This window comes from Schistocerca cancellata, chromosome 1 (assembly GCF_023864275.1).
Source record: "Schistocerca cancellata isolate TAMUIC-IGC-003103 chromosome 1, iqSchCanc2.1, whole genome shotgun sequence".
Taxonomy (NCBI): domain Eukaryota; kingdom Metazoa; phylum Arthropoda; class Insecta; order Orthoptera; family Acrididae; genus Schistocerca; species Schistocerca cancellata.
In genome coordinates this window covers 305,288,536-305,304,302 of record NC_064626.1, presented here as the reverse complement: position 1 = coordinate 305,304,302, position 15,767 = coordinate 305,288,536, and the positions used below count along the sequence as shown (strand labels likewise).

The following is a 15,767-nucleotide window of genomic DNA, read 5'->3' as shown; positions in this document are numbered from 1 at the left end:
CAGAGTGTTTCTCCACGCAAGATTAGGTGTGTGTGCTGTTATCATCATCAATGTGCAAGTCGCGTCAAATGGAAATACTTGCCCCATGTGGCCGAACACCCCAGAAGCGGTCTCTCTGCCGACAATGCCACATGCACATTTCATTTGTTCATCTTCTGATTCAGATGCTGTATGATTGTCAATCAATAAATAAAAGTTTCCATGCAATCATAGTGTAAACCGATAATGTTACATTTCTGTACATAATTTTAACAGTAGCCAATTTATTTTTAAGTGTTTGTACTACTCTCTTCTCACTGCAAGTGGTAAGCGAGGGGTATAGTAAGCCAATTATTAAGGTCCATGGTATAGCTGTTATCTGACTGAAATACAATTTTAGTCTTAGTAATCACAGTGTAATTCGATGTTTTCATCTAAAGACCATTGCCACAAAATAGCTAATTTTTCACAAAATAAAACTTTTTCAAAGGACTAATACAATTTTGTAACAACTACATGAGATTGGCTACTTGGTACAACTCTCCATTACAAACTTGCTCACACGACTCACAATATTATTTGACTCATTCGTGACCAAAGATATTTTTGTACAACAGATGAATTACGATGTTTGAAAACATAGAAATGTAAACTGTTGCTCATCGTGTACAATCAGAAATAAAACTTATGTCTCTGAATGATGTAAAATTACTCCATCTTTAGAAATATGTAATTTTTATTTAAATTAACATAAAAGTATTAAAATGAAGTTTCCATATTCTTGTTTTCTACACATACAAAATGTTCCTATTAGCTTCAAAAACGGTAAAGAAATTGTAACAACTGAAAAATATATTAATACATCAAGCTCCAAGAATCATGCTAATTTGCCAATCAATTTCTTTTCTCAAATGAACATTCATCTCATTGTAATAGAGATGATAAACTGATCTAACACAATTTGTAAAAATATAACTCAAAAATCTCCATTCTCACAAAGGATTCTTACTAATTCTTCAGTTGTTCCCACAGTAATCATATTTGACAGTGACTGTACCCACAATGTTGCAGTGAAATACCATGTCTGACAGCCAGTATTTTAGCAAATAATTCACCAAAGAACCAAATTTCATGAAAGGTACAATATTTTTCTAATCAAGGCCAAAATTTATATATATTTACATCTTTGTGCTCAACCAGTTTCGATAATACAAAATGCCCACTCTTCATAAAAGTTACTCATAACAAATACAGAATCCTTTTGAATAAATGCAGTATTTTCTCCGAGGCTAGTCACATTTCTATAAAACAGCATAAATATCACTAGTGTGCCTAATATTTCATCAGCTCAACATAATAATAATCAAATAAGGCAAATATTTCATAACATGACTTCAGATGTAACAAAATATAGAAATACACAAAAATTATTAGTTTGTGCAGTAATATTTTCAGGTATAGATGGTAAGAATCACATTCCTTTCAAAAAATTACTAATAAATTTCTCAAAAAACGTATAAAAAATGTAAATAACATTCATATCATACTAAGAGATTACAGTGAACCGCAGATAGTCACAACAGAAAGAATATCACAATTAAAGCTTTCAGCCATTAAGGCCTTTGTCAACAACACACACACACACACACACACACACACACACACACACACACGTGCGCAAACGCAACTCTCACACATGACTGCAGTCTCAGGCAACTGAAACCACTGACACTGCAATCGTGTGTGTGTGTGTGTTTTGATGAAGGCCTTAATGGTTGAAAGCTTTAATTGTGAGAGTCTTTTTGTTGTGCCTATCTGCAACTCAGCATCCCTGCTATATGGTAACTACTTTTTTTCTCATAATATTGTTACATTCCATCCTGGATTTTCCATTGTTTGAGAGATTTAACTCTAACCACTCTAAAACTCTATTGACAGTGGAAGATAACATGTATAAAGATGGACAATAAATCAGAGAAAAATATGTGGTAGGGAAAGATGAAAGTTTCTGAGGTAATGCTACATTGGCTCGAGGTCTTGAGTTTACCATGCTTTTATCATAAATGGATTTCATGATCCTCTGTGAACTTAATGCTTGTCTACAACTCCACTTCGCTCCACAGCATTTGTTTCAGTCACTATCGTTACTCTAATATCAGATGTTATTTTTAATACTTCTCTGCATAGAACTTTTATAGCCCTCTGTAAGAACACACATTTAATATCTCTTAACAGCACTCTTTGTTGATTTGCACACAAACGTGTTAGTAACAACTTTGTCTTTATGCACACCTCCCCATAATAAAATCTTCAAATTTTGTCAATCAGAATTTCCCAAAAACAGTTAAGTTATTCAGAAATTAAGAAATTCAGCCTTCAGTTGCAAGGTAAAATTTTATTAGTTTACTTAGGTTTCGATGCCAATAGCGGTATCTTCTTCAGAACAAAAATTAAATTATTTTGAGGGCCAGATGTTGGCCATGTCACAGAATAAAGATGAATAGTAATAAAATTATGTCTGTCAAAACTAAAAACATTAAGACAAACGTAGCTAGAGCTACGCCTGCCAGGAATAAGAGTCACATGTAAGCAACAAGAGTTTCCTTTTTGCTTACATGTGACTCTTATTCCTGGCCGGCGTAGCTCCGTCTACGTTGGTCTTAATGTTTTTAGTTTTGATGGGCTTCATCTTATGACTGTGCAACTTTATTCTGTTTTAATTTTATTCTGTGACATGGCCAACATTTGGCCCTCAAAATAATTTACTTTTTGTTCTGAAAAGGATACCGGCATCAAAACCTAGGTAAACTAATAAAATTTTACCTTGCAAATGGATGCTGAATTTCTTAATTTTTGAACAATTCACAGCTGCTGAAGCGCTGCTTTATGTTAAAAATTTGCAAAAAGTTAATTATTCACTAACATGTTGTCAGTAGACTTAGTCAGCATCATGAAACAGTCATTACTTTCATCACATATGCATTTAATACATAGTTCTGCAAGTTCCTCACACATTTGTATTTTTCTAGCAATTTTTTTAAATTTTCTGTAACATTTTGTTACTTTGGACAGATGGTGAGTGTATAGTTGGTGAAATTGTCAAACATGCACTGTTTCTTTCCAGTGCTATACTGTAGTTCAGAATTTCATTTTGTACAGCATCCCAGTGTCGTTCAAAATTTTGTCATCATTCATTTTTGTCAATTTGATTAAAGTTCCCAAACAAAATTTAATGAAAAATAAAAAATAATATTTTAAAGGCACTTTTCTTTCTGCCTGAAATCTAATTCACCAATTTGTTGTCATCCTGTTCCTCTTCTGTTTTTCCAGAATTTTTCACATTTCATGTGCATCATTCTTCTGTATTTGGCTGCCACTATTTTGTTTATATTTTGAAAATTATTTTACATATGCCACTGAAAAACACAATAATAATTATTTTAGTCTGTGATTTTCATATCCTGGCTTTTAACTCACCTACTGTGTGATTGTTAAGACAGTTCAATAGATAAAAGTTTCCATGCAGTTGTAGTGTACACTGTTACAATTTTGTAAGTAATTTTCGTGGTAACCATGTTATTATTAATTGTGGTAATTATGTTTCACTGGCATTGAGGAGTTGTAATAATCCTTCAAAAAAGCTGTTATTCAGGTTGAGGGTTTTGGTGTTATCTGACTGAAGAACAGTTATGTTCATCATGATCACAAAGACCAGGAAGGTGGCTTGGGTTTTGGAGAAGAACCAGGTGAAATTCAGATGGGAACTTGCACTCCAACACATCCTTTCATCCCGCCATCCCCCTGGACTGAACCTACGTTAAACAACCTCACTCCCATTCACTCTTCAGTCTTCTCCTCTTTCCCTTTCCTCTTTAGCCATTCACGCATCATTTCATCCTACATAGTTGTGTTTATACTATATACCTCTTTACTTATGTATGCATCCTCTTTGGTTTGAAGCTGGCACAGTACTTACAGTAGAATATCTTTGGCTTCCCTGTGACAACCATGCCTCCATCCTTGCTACCCTCCCTGTTTTCCTTTCCCTGTTGCTTCATAACCTGGGTTGTGAGTAACTGAATCTCCTTTCCCTTCTTCCCTTTCTTTCCCCTCTCTCCTCCCCGATGAAGGAACATTTGTTCCGAAAGCTAGGAAAGTAAATTTTCGGTTCTGTTTTATGTGTATCTATCGGCTGTACCGAGCTGAGGTAAGTACTGGCCAGCCCCTCTATCTCTGTTAGTATTTGTATCCATTACAAAACTAGCTCACACAGCTGACCACATTATTTTGCATGATCACTTTAATGTACAATAGATGAATTACAGTCTGATTGCAGCCATAGCAATATAAACTGTGTTTCTCATTGTGTATAATAAAAAATAAAACCCTGTATCTATGCGTGACACATATTTCTAACATCTGTGATTTTATTTACTTTTATTTGAATTAGGCGAAAAAGTACCACGGTGCTAATTTTCTGGAGTTTTCATATTCTTGTATTCAAAACATATAAAACATTGTTCTTAGCTTTAACAAAGAGCTAAAGAAATTGCAACAGCCGAAAAGTACATCAACGTACCAAGCTCCCCTGCTAAAATTGAGAACCACCAAATTTGGCCTAGAGTGGTATCAAAACATTCATAAGAAAAGATGGTGTCAATAGAGTCAGTTTTTATCTAAGAGTTCAAACCTGGATTCATTACAATCTGTTGCATTTTCTGTTATGGAACACTTGTTCCAGCAATTCCTTATATTGGCAGATTAATATTTTGCTTGGTTGGGAAACATGCTACACACACACACACACACACACACACACACACACCTCCGCCATTGTACCTGAATTTGTGATGTATTGGGCTTTAACGGTATTTTCAAATAATGTGTGATTCATCACAACAAATTTCATGAGAGATTAAATGTATTGTGAGGCTGTTATTAAAGTGCCCAATTATACATTAGTGCAAGTGACTGATTTCTGCAATCTCGGATTTTTACGTAGCACAAGTTAGCTGTTTCAGCTATCTTCAATTTTTCCCTCCAAAACTTTGAATATTTCATTGCACACACCTCACAAACATGAATTTGACCTTAGAACCAAACTGCCATGACACTCATACATCTCAGTGTCTTCCCTTCTGCCTGTCAAACTTTTAGTCAACCAATCATGATGAGTAAGATGTTGTACTCACAAAGATGGCAAGACATTGGTATTATGCATAAAAGATTTTTGGGTGTGTGATTTTCTTTTAAAAAGTGTTTAAATGTAACAGATGTATATTATTAATCTATAGTCAGATTTCTCTAAGTAATCTTTAATTGTCAAGTATGCATTATTTAAGAGATACATATGGACTCTAAATAAATGTGTTTTTGTTATCTCCGTGGGAAAATTATTGTACAATTTTAATCACTATTAGAAAGTGCTGTTCTGAGTTTTGTGTTTGTTTTTCCCGGTAAATGTAACTAGCTCTTCCATGATTAGGCATATAACTGTTTCTGGCATACTTGTTATTGTTTATCGTGATGTGTACAGCTGATTGGCAGATAAGTTCACCTATTACAATAAAGACACCCAATTTTTATGGCAGATAAACTCACTTGGTTCAGTAAGGACACCCAATTATTAAAATATCAAATATGCAGCTATCCCATGCTATGCCCATCCTGTGCTGTGATTACCTGTATGAAGTCTGATGGCATCCTTAAAATATGGCACTATTTCTATTGCTTATGAGAGTACAGCTATACATGTATTCTACAGACACATTGCAAAGAACATGTGGTGGCTACTTTACATGCCGTTCTCAGTTAGAATGTAAGAGAAGTGGTCTCAGCATGTATTATAATTTTTGATTCATTCATTATGTTGCAAAGATCCCATCAAGGTATAGATTTGTACACTTCAGGAGACTCGCAACACACGAGTATGTGCCTGGCGAGCTACTGCAGTACCTATTTTCTTTCTTGTGCTGCAGCCTCCCACCTCTAACTATCCCTCTTTCTCTTTCTTTTTCATGTTGGCAGCCCTTGATATCGACCTGGCTATTTCCCAAGGTTCTGTTTTCTTACCTCACCATCTTCGTTTGTTTCCCTTACAGCACTTTTTGGCTGAAGTAATTTTGGTTCGCTTCTGAGTTTCATCTTCATTTTCAAAACTTTTTCTGTAGTGTGGACCGACTAAGGAAGAGCGTTAGATAGTGCCTACTGCGTATCAGCATTTACTATCCTCTATGCACAATAACTGTGTAGACTCATATATGTGCTTATAAGGTTACGCAGTAGCCAATCCAATATTGTGGGATCATTATGTACCATTTGATAGAGTCCCATGGTTACACAGGAATCACACTTCTAATGCCGAAGTTGCTAGCTTCCCACACGTGCTGAGGAGTAGAGGCCCCTCCTTCTGGAACATCAGGGCTCTCACCAACAGCCATTGTGCCATTGATCTTTGCTGCAGCTGGATGGCACCCGTAGAGAGAATCTTTGACCGGAGTTGGTGGCATCAGGTCCAATTCGGTCATCTCAGCAGGCAGATCTAAATATTTCTACACAGAGAATTACAGTTGTACCGTTTTCTTTAAACTGGATACCCTATGGGAAGAGGGACAAGCCAGACAACTGGGAGCGAAAGAATTCCCTCAACACATGGTGTGTAGTACAACGGATAAAGATATTTTTATGGTGATAAAACCATTACTTTTTGTGGAAGACATGGAGGAAAAATTTAAAGAAGTGGACTCAGTGGAAAAAATTTGCAGTGGATCATTATTGATTAAGGCCACCTCTGCTGTACGATCTCAAACTTTTCAGGCATTTGAATGACAGAGTGGCACACCAGTGACTATTTCCCTACATAAAACTGTGAATGTGGTGCAAGGAGTTACCTGTCACAGAGGACTTGTACTACAAACGGACAAGGAGCTAATAGCTAATCTCGAACGGCTAGGTGCACATTATGTCCAACACAAATAAAAAGGTCCCAAGGATAACCGAATGCATATGGGCACTTTCATGTAAGCATTTAAAGGAAATGTTCTCCCAAACATAGGTAAAGTTGTAGTGTTCAGATGTGGGAGTGAAACTATATGTCTTGCTACACATGAGATGTTTCCAATGTTTACATTTTGGTGATGTCATCCCACTACACATCACAACCCAAAATTCAAAAACTGTCGATAATTATTCCATGGAGGTTGTCCTTGTGAACAACTGCCTTTATGTATCAGTTGTACGGACACCTTCCTCAATGTTCACCAACTTGCTAAGTATTTAACAAAGAAAAGAAAATGCAAGAATATAAATCACTTGACTGGGTGTCATATACTACAGCAAGAAAAAAAGAAAAAAAATGAGCACCTGCATCCTTTTGATATGATGATGAATCATGCAAAAATCATTGATGTCTCATTCCTACCTCAGTTTTTTCCAAACCAGGTGTACCACTGCCCTCCTCTTGTGTAGTTCCCATTACACAATCTCCAGCGTCTACCAGAGATAATGCTCCCTCTCTGGACCCCATGGCGGAAAATGCTGTGGCCTGCTCTTCATCCGTCACCTCACAAGAATCTCTGCCACCAAAAGTTGTGAAGAAGAAGACTATTTCGGTGACTCCATAACTACCAGGTCTCCCTGCACTGTTGGCAGACAGTAGTCCTGGGACATGACCAGTTCTTCTGGCCCCTTCATGCCTAACCAGCGTGCCCTCAGTGTGATGATCCAGTGCAACTGTAATGGATACAAGTCACCTTTTGGAGCTGCAACAGGTAATTGCCTCTTATTGTGAGTCTGTATCGCCCTCCAAGAAACTCACTTCACTGATGGCCATTCCCTAATGCTTTGTGGTTACTGTACATTCTGACTAATCGTACTGTCCTCGGGAGGGCCACTGGAGGGGTCTGAAAGTTGGTGCGGACAGGTACTGTCGGTGAGCAGATTCTTCCCCTCCATACCATATTGGAATCCAAAAGTTCTGCCCCATCTTTTCTCTTGCTTGTAGGTTTCATTATGCACCAATCAATGTGAGGAAATAATGCATAGTCTGGTAGGGGCACCTGACTGACCAGCTTCTTTCCAGTCTCAGTCTGTACATCCTCAGTGATGGTACTCCTACCCATCTCCATGCTTCTCATGCACCATTTCCACAATTGACCTTATGATCATTTTCCCTCAATCTTGTGGCCTCACTACATTGGTCACACCACTATGATCTTTGTGACAGTAATCCTGTCACTTCCTTGGCTCCACCTGCTAGACCAATTACCATGATATGCTCTGTGAGGAGCCAACTGGCATTTGCATATCTCTACTGTCATCTTCGCTTCCTGTCAGTCAGATACCACTGGCAAGGTTATGAGAGACATCTCTGAATCTATCACCCTTACCACTGGAACTGCTATTCCTCTTTCTACAGGCACTCTGTCGTTGGCAAGTCCTATGGTGAGATATACATTTTGCACAATAGCTGTTGAGGATCGTCATAGGGCCATGCAACATCTCAAGCGACACCCTTCACAGACTGCCCTGCTCAGTTTTAAAGAGACTCATCACTATAGCTCATCATATAATTAGGTACACTAAGAAGTAATGCTGGGAGTGCCATATCTCCTCATCAGGAATGTATGCCTGTTCCTCAGAGATGTGAACCTAGCTCTGTAGGCTTCTGGGTTGCCAAGTCTCATCCTTCATGGTGGGGTTTTTACTGATGCGTCGGGTCATGATGAGCACCTCATCATGCACTTTGTGGCAATGTCCACATCCTCTTCCTACCTAGCTGCCTTTCTAACTCAGAAACGAAAAGTTGAAGACTTCCCCCTATGCCCTCCCCTCCCGTGTCCTTCACCAAGCCAAATTATATAATTTTCATTGATTGGGAACTGCTTAAAGCTCTTACCTCATCCCATGATACAGGCGCTGGTCCTGATTCAATTCACGATCAGATGATTGAACATTCGAATGTTACTCAAAGGCCACATCTACTCAGGGTCTTTGTCATCATCCCAGTACATAAGCCGGGTAAAAACCCAATGTCTGTTGACAGCTGCCAACTGATTAGCCCCACCAATGTGCTCTGCAAATTTCTTGAAAGAACAGTTGCACATAGATTATTCTGGATTATCAAATCTCAGGGTGTTTTGTTCCCCTGTCAGCATGGTTTCTGGTAGGGAAAATCCATATCTGGTTAGTTGGAAACAGCAATCTGACTTCTTCTTCCCCCCCCCCCTTTTTTTTTTTTTTTTTTTTAAAACCACCAACACTTCATCGCATACAACACCACTTGCTACAATCACATTTTATTTACCGTACATGACTGGTAGTTTTCAAGCCGCCCTACAAATTTTTATTCATCAGTTTTTCTCCAATCAGTTGTGGGTTACAGTTGATAGTTCACTCAGTTCTCAGTGGGTCCAAGAGAATGATTTCCCACAGAGATCCATGCTGTGTGTCACTCTCTTCCCCTTCACTGTTAATGGCTTGTGACCTCAGTTGGACCAGTGGTCAACTCCGCACTGTATGTTGTTGACTTTTGCATTTGGTACAGCTCCCACTCCATAGCTTCGACTGAACACCAGCCCCAGGGTGCCATCTGAAGGGTCTCTGCTTGGACACTTTCCCATGGTTTCCAATTTTGTCCTGCAAAAAAATGCAGAGCAGGCATTTCTGTCATTGTAGCATGGTCCATCCTTACTCAGAACTCTCCTTTGGTACCCAGCATTTGGATATTGTTGTACAGCCTCGTGTTTTGGCCCTCCTCGTTTGATAAAAAGCTGTCTTGGCTGCACCATATTTGCCAACTAAAAGTTAGTTGCATGCAAAAGCTTACTGTTCTCTGCTTCCTTGCCCACATCTCTTGGAGTGCAGACAGTGCTATTCTCCTCTATATTTTCTGGATCGTAGTCTTGTCCTGACTGGACTATAGTTGCCAGGTTAATGGCTTGGCAGAAATTTCAGCTTTGAAATTGTTAGACCCACACCATACTTGTGGCACTCAACTGGCCTCTGGTGCCTGTTAGACTAGTCCCATAGACAGTCTCCTTGCTGAAGGAGGGATCTTTCCTCTTCAGCTTTGATGGTAGCAATGAACTTATATGATCACCATCCAACAATTTTCCCATTTGGCTGCAGTTTGCCTCTATTTCTGCAACACCCTATTTTCCATTTTTGGGGTAGCACTCTATTGAATAGCAGGTGCCCTTTAACATCATGATTAACACAGATCAGGGGGGTGGAACAGCTACTCTATCCTGTGCAAGCTTCTTCATCTCCCAGTATCTACTGCAGCCTACATCCTTCTGAATCTGCTTAGTGTATTCATCTCTTGGTCTCCCTCTAAGGTTTTTACCCTCCACGCTGCCCTCCAGTACCGAATTGGTGATCCCTTTATGCCTCAGAACATGTTCATTATTATTATTATTATTATTATTATTATTATTATTGTTATTCCTTTTGAGGCCTTCAGTTCCAAGTTACAGTTTGTCTTATTACTGAGATCTTGAGACCTTGAAGCTAATTACAAAAGGTTGCAATATCTTTTCTGAGTCCAAGCTAAATTGCATGAAGTTTAAACTGGATTTAAATCTACTAACTGAAGTGCGATCACACGTATGCGTGTGTGCACCTGCACACGCAACCGCAAAAGTGCGTGTTCCCCCCCCCCCCTCTCTCTCTCTCTCTCTCTCTCTCTCTCTCTCTCTCTCTCTCACACACACACACACACACACACACACACACACACACACAGGAAAAGTATATACAACATTTTTTTAATTTTTCTTGAAATAGAATTGTAGACCGTTTGGGTTGTATATTTAACTTGTTAGTTTCTGTGCAGGAACACGGTTAAGATTAAACTAAAATGAGTGGATTTTTGCCCCTCTTTTAGAGTTCTGTTTAGAATCTCCCATTGTCTGCAGATGGTTACTAGTTGTTCATGGCAAACTTAACAAAGAAGTAAATGTGTGGTGGGAGTTTATATTATACCTCATTACTTAAATAGTTCTCTACAAGAGGTCTGATAATGATCACAGCATATTACACTTGGACCCCGGTACTGAATTGTGCTGGCATTAATGAATGGAAATCAGCAAGCTAATATAAAATTTTGACTTTGTCATATCATAATTAGCAGTCATACAGTTACCAACATTCACATTTATTGATTGTGTATTGCCAAATTCTAATGATATTTGTGAAGTTGCATATGTTCTTGTGCAGACACACACACACCATCATTTCTGAATTATGTGATAATGAGTTGCAGAGCAACACACAGCAATTTTGCTGAAAATTACATTGATAATTCCTTATTTGGTGTCTCTGGTTTATTTGACCATGCTGTGTATGCCATCACCAAAGAGAATTATTCTGTATTATAAATGTAAGATGGTTGGCCTCTTATATTTAACAAGAACATGAATGCACTGATACTGAGTACTTAAATAATATTTGACAGTGTTTGCTGGCCATAAAAGTATGCTTACCAATTTGCCTACCATTAGATTGTGTTTTGTGTATTAAATAAGAAGTGTTCTGATTATAAATTGTACCTTCAGTATCATTAAACTTCACTTATGCACACATAGTATTGTGATTTTTTCCGGTCAATAAGCCTTCCTCCCCACTCCCATCCTCTCAGGTGCTAGCCTATTAAGTTGTAGACCACATTTCTTGCATCATCATAGTGTGTAATTAAATCAAGTTCGATTATTGATATTTTTTCTCACATTCTCGACGAAACTGTTATTAGAACCCATCCCCGTATGCAGTTCTGGTCCTTTTTATTCATATCCCTAGTTAATATCTTGATGACCTCTATGGCCTTGCCAAGAAGACCACCACATGAAGGTCTTCCTTTCTTATCTGAAGTAAAAATTCAGATATATTTACCAATTTTAGATTGAAGGAGCTCTGGGAATTGTCAACATTTTGCTCCTTATTTCTTAGTCTTTTCCATATCCCAACATCATTTTCCACTATAAACTTCCCATTTTTGCAATTGCATGCTCAAAAGCATTTTGGGAGCACAAATTTTAGCTTCTTGCTCTGTGATTTTCCATCTCTGTTAGAAATTGTGTGTGTTCTGTGGAGAACGTCATTAAAAAAAAAAGGAAAAGAAAAATGCCCTCTCTTTACAGTCCTCAAAAATCTCTGTGTCCCATACATCTGCAATCATTAAGAAATTTGCAATTAAAAAAAGAAAAAAAAAGTCATTTAGTACAAGGAAATCAATCAAAATCGCCAAAAGCAAAGCTAAAAATATCAGAAATGGAAATAATTATTTGCTTGATACCCACTTTGTAACCAAAATATAAGCACAGGTATAGGATGTTTGCATTATAAACATTTAAAATTCTCTCTTTTGTGTAAATAACTGTCAGATAATGTCAAGCTCTTAAGTGATGAAGACCTAATTGTCAAACAGTAGGACATTCCCAGGCCATTTTTCCTACCCCCTGGATTTTCATTTGTTCTCACTGGAACACCCATCCACTACCACCAACTCCAGTGCCACCATTGGTAAACAACTTGCAAGATGTGGCATGTTGTTTGCCAACTCACATATGTCTGCTGCACAGCAATTTGTATAGGAATGACCACCACTACATTGGCTAAATGCATGAATGGACATAGAAGAACTTTCCAGCATGGGAACATTCAGTACCCAATTGCTGAACATGCTCCAACAATGTTACTTGATGGACATGACTAACTGCTACACCAGACAGGCTATTTGCATCCTCTCACTCAGTACATCTACATCTACATCTACATTTATACTCCGCAAGCCACCCAACGGTGTGTGGCGGAGGGCACTTTACGTGCCACTGTCATTACCTCCCTTTCCTGTTCCAGTCGCGTATGGTTCGCGGGAAGAACGACTGTCTGAAAGCCTCTGTGCGCGCTCTAATCTCTCTAATTTTACATTCGTGATCTGCTCGGGAGGTATAAGTAGGGGGAAGCAATATATTCGATACCTCATCCAGAAACGCACCCTCTCGAAACCTGGCGAGCAAGCTACACCGCGATGCAGAGCGCCTCTCTTGCAGAGCCTGCCACTTGAGTTTGTTAAACATCTCCGTAACGCTATCACGGTTACCAAATAACCCTGTGACGAAACGCGCCGCTCTTCTTTGGATCTTCTCTATCTCCTCCGTCAACCCGATCTGGTGCGGATCCCACACTGATGAGCAATACTCAAGTATAGGTCGAACGAGTGTTTTGTAAGCCACCTCCTTTGTTGATGGACTACATTTTCTAAGGACTCTCCCAATGAATCTCAACCTGGTACCCGCCTTACCAACAATTAATTTTATATGATCATTCCACTTCAAATCGTTCCGCACGCATACTCCCAGATATTTTACAGAAGTAACTGCTACCAGTGTTTGTTCCGCTATCATATAATCATATAATAAAGGATCCTTCTTTCTATGTATTCGCAATACATTACATTTGTCTATGTTAAGGGTCTGTTGCCACTCCCTGCACCAAGTGCCTATCCGCTGCAGATCTTCCTGCATTTCGCTACAATTTTCTAATGCTGCAACTTCTCTGTATACTACAGCATCATCCGCGAAAAGCCGCATGGAACTTCCGACTCTATCTACTAGGTCATTTATATATATTGTGAAAAGCAATGGTCCCATAACACTCCCCTGTGGCACGCCAGAGGTTACTTTAACGTCTGTAGACATCTCTCCGTTGATAACAACATGCTGTGTTCTGTTTGCTAAAAACTCTTCAATCCAGCCACACAGCTGGTCTGATATTCCGTAGGCTCTTACTTTGTTTATCAGGCGACAGTGCGGAACTGTATCGAACGCCTTCCGGAAGTCAAGAAAAATAGCATCTACCTGGGAGCCTGTATCTAATATTTTCTGGGTCTCATGAACAAATAGAGCGAGTTGGGTCTCACACGATCGCTGTTTCCGGAATCCATGTTGATTCCTACATAGTAGATTCTGAGTTTCCAAAAACAACATGATTCTCGAGCAAAAAAAAATGTTCTAAAATTCTACAACAGATCGACGTCAGAGATATAGGTCTATAGTTTTGCGCATCTGCTCGACGACCCTTCTTGAAGACTGGGACTACCTGTGCTCTTGATTCCTTGAATACTGCAGATGGCAATTTGCCTTCCAACACACCCTACCATCCACCCTTCAGGACTTAATCTCCTTCCCCACTCACCTATTGTTTCCCCTCACAGTAGGCAGACCCAACTCATCCTGGTGCCTGAATGATTTGGCTTTCCTTTCTACCCTTCCCCCAATCTATTTATCTTTCTCCCCTGAAGAACAAACTAGCAGTTCTGAAAGCTAGGAGAGTTTCTTGTTTTTTTATGTGCATCTATTGCCAATACTAAAAATTGTTCCTCTGTAAGCTAAGTACTGGCCAGCCATTTTGTCTCATAATTTCATAGTTTTCTTAAGTGAATTTTCTTTTTGATATGATTAATATTTAATCCATTTTATGAAACAAATACCAGTGTCATTTTTCAAAGTATTTGTCATATATAAATTTCGTGTAAAAATCCGATGAATTTATGATAATGTTGTATATGACTCAATAATGTGAATCAAAAAGGAAACCTTACAACTATGAAACACGTGAAATAATGAATAAAACACAATTACACTGCTACTTTTTCATAAAAGTGAAATAATTTTTACACGGTAACCATCTTTCCTTGGTAGTCTCTGAATTAGGGGTAGTTCCAATTCTAATTGAAAATTTTTAAGTACTTTTGGAAAAAAAGAAAAAATGTAGCTCTGAGAACACTATTTTCTTTTTTAAAGTTTTTGTTCTTCTGTACGCAAAAAACTGTACGAGACTATAAGTAGGCAAGCCACAATGTGCTTTGCTTCATATTTACTCCTGTCTATAAATGTGCTGTAACAAAGTACTGAGCTTCTCACATTAATTTTATCATACTTTAGTCACTGAAGTTAATGTTGCTGTGATATCTAAACTAGTGGAAGAAGACTGTTGCATGTTATTAAGATGAGACATAACAGTACTGCATCGGACTTTGCATTACTTTCAAGACTGCCAGCAAAATCATGTTAGTTGGAAGGAACTTTCAGAGAAGAGCAGACGGCTAACCATGACAACACACAAAATTACCAGATATTTGAATGGGTGCATCTCATTTTATAAAGCCATACAAAATTATAATTGTTATTAATAACACAGTTACAAGCAGTTTAAATGTTGTTTCATTGCTATATTGTACGAAGAATAATGATCAATAATGTTATTGTGTTTATTTTGTCAGCCTTGAAGCATGAATTAATTAAAAGCAAATCATTCACATTGCAGTTGCTTCAGCTCAAAAAGTGTGTTTTTCTGATGAACTACCATGATTACAAAAATATGAGTGGTGTGTTTAATAAATATGTATGTAGTAGAACCAGTTACCACAGATTTCATAATTTGACTATTCTATGTGAAGTCAATAAATTTGTCATCTTCATTATTTCAATTCCTGGAGTGTCACCCTTTCATTACTCCTTCCACGCATTCTCCTGTTCTTTTTCTTTCTTAAAAAATCAATATTTTTGCATTTCATAATAAATATTGCGGTCTGTAAACACTGTCACACTCTCCATTGACTGTTTTCTTTATATCTAAACATTAGAAACTAGTCATAATTGTTTGCTCACTGTAGCAAATAAGACACTCGCTTGCTGTGTTTCATAGCTGCCAGTGAGTTTGTGGACCAACTGCAAGAGGTGCTCTTGATTTGGCATCGACATTTTTTTTATTTAGTGACGCTCCCTGAA

At 38.2% G+C, this 15,767-nt stretch overlaps 1 protein-coding gene across 2 annotated transcripts in view; it reads left to right on the top strand.

Moving 5' to 3' along the window:
• LOC126172583 (protein abrupt) overlaps positions 1–15,767 on the top strand; it is a 133,753-nt gene that overhangs the window by 49,782 nt on the left and 68,204 nt on the right. The gene's annotated exons all lie outside the window — the stretch shown is intronic.